The sequence below is a fragment of the Vombatus ursinus genome, unplaced genomic scaffold, assembly GCF_900497805.2.
Source record: "Vombatus ursinus unplaced genomic scaffold, bare-nosed wombat genome assembly UNPS02014832.1, whole genome shotgun sequence".
NCBI classification, from domain to species: domain Eukaryota; kingdom Metazoa; phylum Chordata; class Mammalia; order Diprotodontia; family Vombatidae; genus Vombatus; species Vombatus ursinus.
The window spans coordinates 28,198,770-28,205,344 of NW_020954610.1; the positions used below are offsets into that span (position 1 = coordinate 28,198,770).

The 6,575-nt window shown below is 36.0% G+C and overlaps 1 pseudogene; it reads right to left on the reverse strand.

Annotated features, from left to right (window-relative positions):
- Positions 1–868: 868 nt before the first annotated feature.
- LOC114025828 lies at positions 869–1,496 on the reverse strand (annotated as a pseudogene).
- Between the last annotated feature and the right edge of the window lie 5,079 nt (positions 1,497–6,575).

Sequence of the window (6,575 nt, forward strand, 5' to 3'; positions counted from 1 at the left end):
TCATATTTGGATAATTTTTGTTATTGGGAAAATTACTTTCAGATCAACTCAAAATTTTCATCTTCTGTACATTAAACTTATTCCTGCCCTATAGAGCCTTAGGATCATAAATATAGAGCAGGAAGAGACCTCTGAGGCCATGTAATGCTATCCTGTCATTTTACAGAAGAGGAAACTGAGGCTTTTGGAGTTTAAATACCTTGGCCAAAGTCACAACAATTATAGCATGATGTAGTTTCCAGTAACTACAGCATCCTACTCATTGTCCTTGGGAAGCACTCTAGCTTATCAATATCTTTCTATCACTTGGCACAATCAAACTAAATCATACTCAAATGCAAAATCCAATATTTATTAATGCTTGTGGAAATGCTGGACACTGGGAAATAACATAATTTAGGTCAAATACGGTCCTGTCCTCATACAGTTTGGACTAGAATTAAATACAAAAAGACTTTAACACCCCAAAACACTCATTGGAGAATAAGATTTGCTATTTTTGGAAAGGTAGTTCATAAGTCTTATAAAGTATTCTCTCAAGATTGTAAAAGCTTAGTTAAAATCATTTAATAGGAACAATATTGGACAATCAGAAATAGCTTTGATTCTGAAGGTTAGTGAAACATACAACTGGGAAAGAATCCACAGGGACAGATAGATTTGATGATTTATATCTCTTCTAGAGATCATTGCTTTAAAAAGATGGCCATTTAGACACAATGCCTGTTTTGAGCCGCATGCCATCTCTTAAATGATGCCTTTCCACACAAAGTATGAGATATTATTCTATTTAGATTTAAGAATATTTGTTTTTTCCTCTTCAGTGTAGTGGAAATGCCCATAAATCAGTCAATGGAATCCCTCCCTATCACAGAAGTAGAACAGCTTTATTGATCTCTGAATTTGTGCAATCATTTCTGTTGTAGTCCAGATGGTTATCAAAACCTATAAGAGTTTCATAGGACCTGCTGTCCAAGAGAGATGCCAAGATCCTCTGGGCTTCTGGCCAGTCTTCACAATAATCGTAGTGTGGATCTCTGCCTTGCCATTTGTTTTCATGATGCTCATACACATGAATCATGGGTTCTATGCACTCCATTGTAAACTTTGTGTTGTCTACCATAACGAGGGCAGTGTCATTGAAGCCCTCTGCAATTATGGAAGCCACCTTCTCAACACCCTGGTTTGGACTGACATCCTTTACACATTCATTAGCTTGATAATAACCACCAATCACATAGCTATTATTTTTGCACCATAAATCAATCAAGGTGAGAGCCACCTCCAACATGGGGGCCAGTGCCAGGGTGTCATTGAAGAGGGAAATACAGTCCACCAAGAGGGCCTGGTGTGTTTGGGCCATTGTGTGAGGGCTGCTCCTTGTAAGGCTTCTGCTTCTTGGCTATCAGAAGCTTGTTGATGGCACAATGCGGGTACTTAACCCCATGCAGCACCATCTTGCAGTAGGCCTGAATGGTGAGCTTCATGCTGGGCATGGTAAGGCCTGGGCTTGAGGCACACAATGACAGCAGGGGGGCAGTCTCCCAGGCCTGGGGTGACTCAGTCCCCAATGTATGGCTCTGTTCTGCAGTTACTCACCATAGACTGGTTACTCAGCCCGGCCTGACCCCCAGGGCACCCTGCCACCTCCTCTTGTCTGCTGGGCTCCATGGGACTGGCAGTCAGCTCCCTCCAGCTGTCGAGAAGTGCCCTGCGCCTGCAGCCCACTTGGGAGAGACCTCATTATTTCTAATAGAACAGTAGTATTCTATCACAATCATATACCACAACCTGTTCAACCATTATGATGTACCATTTGTTGCATAAGACATACCATCAATTATATGTTGTAGCCTAATTACACACAGCATGTATGTCTCCATTTTCAACTGGGTCTCCTGCAACTTTATTGTTCAGAGGTTCTGACATTCTACAGATTAGATTATATCATTTAAGAATTTGTCCCTCAATACCCTCAAAATTGCATTGCTTCCAAGATAAACCTTCTCCATGAAGATTGGATCTATTCTTGATGCTCTTTCCATCATTCTTTTCTTAGAGTTATTTCAGTTTCATTATGAGACAAAACAGAACTTTTATAGTGCCAACAGGTGAGCTAATATTTATAGATTATATTAAATATGAATAATTCTTATGTTCTCCTTTTTGCTACACTTTCAGTTTCACTTCAAAGTCAGAAGGAACAAGGAACCTTGTATATTTTTCTTTATTTACTGGGTTACTCTATCTAAAGGATTCTTCACTAAGTGATCAATTTACTGCTGATGAGTTTCACTTAACCTATTTAAGCTCTTCTTCAGAAAGCAAATAATGTATTTGATGATTATCCAGAATGTTGCAAACTGTCAGAGAATGCACTCTACTGTTTTAGCTTTGGAGAAATGTGGGTCATCACTATACCACAATGAGACATTGAAATAGACTTAACAACAGTAAAAATATTACTGAGATGTTAAAGAATAGTGGATTTGAACATAGTTCACTTATGTTCAGGGAATCTAGAGTTGCAAAAATGGTATCTGACAAAGATGAATTAGAAATAATTAAGAGTAATATCTAAATTGCATGGTGTTTCATGATTTCATTGATAGCAAGATTTTTTTTTTTTTGGTGGGCAATTGGGGTTAAGTGACTTGCCCAGAGTCACACAGCTAGTGAGTGTTATGTGTCTGAGACCTGATTTTGAACTCAGGTCCTCATGACTCCAGGGCCAGTGCTCTATCCACTGTGCAACCTAGCTGCCTCAAGATAATATATTTTTAAGCTCTATAACAATTTTATTAAATTATCGCAGTATCACAGATTTTCAGTCTGATCAAAGTCGTAGTCTTCTCTGGATGGAGATCACTGTAATATGGAAGCTTATAAACAGGCTTATGGAAGTTTCTTCTGGGTCCAATAGCATGATGGGAGAGAGGGAGGGCAGGGGGTAGCCTTCCCATACTCTGGCCCAAGGCATGTTGTCAGGAGGGGAGGGCTGATGGGAATGTTCACTATAATGTAGGGTCCAGTACAGAGCAAAAGGGAGTCTTTACCACAAGTTTTCCTAGCTTCTTCCAACTCTAGTAGTACCATCAGGGGTCATTATTGTTATACAGTCTGTTCCTGGAGTAGCTTTCTCCTCAGGAAGGGAGGACTGGGCCTAAAGGGAAGATAAGAAAAATTTATAAAATGTGTGACCCTGAGGACTCAGAAAATATGAATTCTCCACCAGAATTAAGTTTTCTAGCTTCTTCTAACTCTAGTAGTACCAACAAGGAGCAGGATTCCCATAGTCTTAATGAAAAAAAAGCTAGGGATTTTCATACAAGGAGAGGCCTGGCCTGGTCACTGACAAATTGCTATTGGGTTAGTCAAGTCAAAGCTGTCTCCTTTGACAGCTTTTTGTATAGATGACTCTTAAAATTTGGCACCTCCTAAAATGACAGGGGTCATGGAGTTGACATAAAAATGGTTCCATTATCCATTGCTTGAGTCAGGTTTTCTCACATGATGAGGTTGAGAAAGGACTTTCAGGATGAGAAAGTTGAAACGCAATTCCAGTTTGTAGATTCTGCTGATACCTCGATCACCTTGGTCCTCAAAGGTGTTAACAACTATAGTTGCCTGCAGAAGATGATCCTAGTCACCACGAAAATTTTCTCTGATGACTTGGCAGGCTGCTCAGTCAGAACTAGTCAAATGAACTGGCCACAGGTGGCTGCTGCTTAGCCCGCTAGTCTGCAGGACCCACACTCCAGGCAGGCCTTGAGGCCCTGGGAGGTTGGGGCCAGGGCCTCAAGATACCCACTCACAGTGGGAGGAAAGAAGGAATTGGGGCCTCAAAGGCCTAAGGACTGAGGGTTGGGGTGGGCCAGGCCCCAGCCTGGGAGGATCCAAGGGCTCATCCATCTCTTGTGGAGTCTCAAAAACTTGTAGCAAGAGAATATTAATAATAAACAGTTATATATCTAACATCATAGCAATAAATTCATAAGAAATTGTCAGTTGATTTGCAAAAAAAAGAATTGGATAGAAAATCAATAACAGTGAGAAATTGTAACACCTATTAAATGAATACAATAAATTTAATTGAAAGATAAAAAATGAAGATTTAGAGTGTGAAGAAACATAATTTTGACGGGCATATACTAAGAGATAGATGGGAAAAGTGGGACATATGTTTTTTAAAAACTCAGTGTTCTCAGCACAAAGAAGAATAGATGAATTTAAAAGGGAAACATTTCAAATACTCTCTTTTTCAGATCATAATGCAATAAAAATAATATTTACTAAGGAAAAAAATTATCACAATTTACATGGACACTATAATGATTTGTTGAATAATACCTCGAACAAAACAAAACCATAAAATGTTGTTAGATTGCATTTAAAGATTAAAAAACAGATAATGCAAATACATCAAATTAGTTTATGCATTATAACCAAAGTGGTACTCAGAAACAATTTTTTTATCTCTTAATGATTTAATTATTAAAAATAAGACAGTTATTGAAATTAGAAAATGAAGAAATTTATACATCAAAAGGTATAGCAAAGAAAAAAATACAGTAAAAGGAAAACACAATTAAAAATGTTATGATGACATATGATAAGTACTTCAAACTTATTTTCATAAAATTATACCATTATTATTTTTTAAATTATGAATGTAATTAAAAGAAAATATTTCTACAAAATATTCATATAAAATTTATTTGTAAGTTTTAAAGACAGGAAATGACTGCAGGGTCTACTTAGCTGACTAACTGATAGTTCTGTGTTCCATTCAATCTAGAAATTTGTGTTTCTTTGTTCAGTACAATTTATAAATAATCTGTGTGTCCAGCGGTTGTGGAGAGACAAAAATATGTACATAAATTTAATGGAATATTGCCCTAAAAATGTCAAATATGAAAAACAAAGTAGAAATATGAGGTGTGAATCTGTAGACAATACATAGCCATAACCATGTAGAAAACAAGTAACAACAAAGATACATTAAAAAAAATTAAAGTAAATATATCATTAGGGGATACTAAAGGAAGCAGGACATATTTTGTTAATCTTAAAATAAATATTGTTAAATTATAAAGATTTATACTTTTATAAATGACCATTTAAAAACTGTTTGTTAATTTGAGCATCTAATTTTATTGATGATTTATAAGTTTAGATTAATAAATGTTTAAGAAACTATGCCCAAAGACAGAGATTCCATTGATATTTCTTCAAGTTGACACTGATCCATTAGCTAACATTGCTTGATTCTTATAATTCAATCATTTGTGAACATGTTTAATTCCAAAATCATCTAGGTCATATCCGTCTAATTTGCCTGTAAAGAAAGTATAAAAAATTATCACATGCCTTGTTGAAATCTAATTAAACTTCATCAATGACATTCTATTTAGGTTCTAATCTAGTAACCCTGAGGCTAGCTTGGCATGACTCATTCAAACCATACTGAACTGAAGAGATCTTTGCTTCTCTTTCCAAGTGTTCACAAAACACCTCTTTAATAATGTATTCTGTAATGTTTCAGGGAATCCATGTAGAGTTAATTGACTGATAGTTTGAAAAGCCTACCTTTTTTGAAAATTCAAACATTTTCCTGTCTTGTATCATATAAAACTTCAAACATTCTACAAGATTTTAGATTACAAACCAGCAGTTCAGTCATCCATAATACCAAATTATTTATAATTAATGGGGGATGTAATTTGTCCTGATTTAAAGATGTGATTGAATTGAGGATAGCTAGATACTTTCTTAAATCTCCTCACTTCTCTAACGAGTTTTTTTTGGGGGGGGGGTCCAAATCCATTCTTATTGGTAGAGAAAAAAAAAAGTTGACTAGTTCAGCTTTTCCTTCCTTACACTACAATCATTCCATCTACTTCAAGCAGGAACCTTTTCATTTCCTTAATCTTGTTCTTGACCCTACATTGCCAAATGAGTGTATGAATGAATGAATAAATAAATAAATATATACATAATAAATTATATGTGTGTGTGTGTGTGTGTGTGTGTGTGTGTGTATTTTAAAATCCTGATTTTTGTCCCTACTTTTCATAGCATTATACATAAGCCTCAGGATATTGCATGGTTCAGAACGACAATCATTATTTCTAGAAGTAAAACTTTTGAAAGATGATGAATAATATTATGTACCTACATACTTTTTGGTGACCTATATTAAACGTCACTTTCAAACTAATCTACACTAGGAAATCCTGTGTTTAAGGTGGAGAATGACATGGACATATTAAGCCTCACAGATTCTAAGAAAAAAACAAAGTCAAAATATGTTTACAAAGAAAATTAAAATCTTCTGCTTCCAATTGTGAATCCATTCTCCTTGTTCCTGTTCACCTGTGTTAACCTATGTCTTCTGCTGATCTTGACTGTGAAAGTCCCCTCATCTTTTATCCCTATACTATCTCCCTTGATGGTTTTGGCTGTTCCTCTGCATTGTTTATACATATTTCTCTCAATTATGTTTATCCAGTTCTAATTGTTCTCCTGAACTCATATCTCTGACAGCTAGAAATCTCCTTGATTTCATATTGACA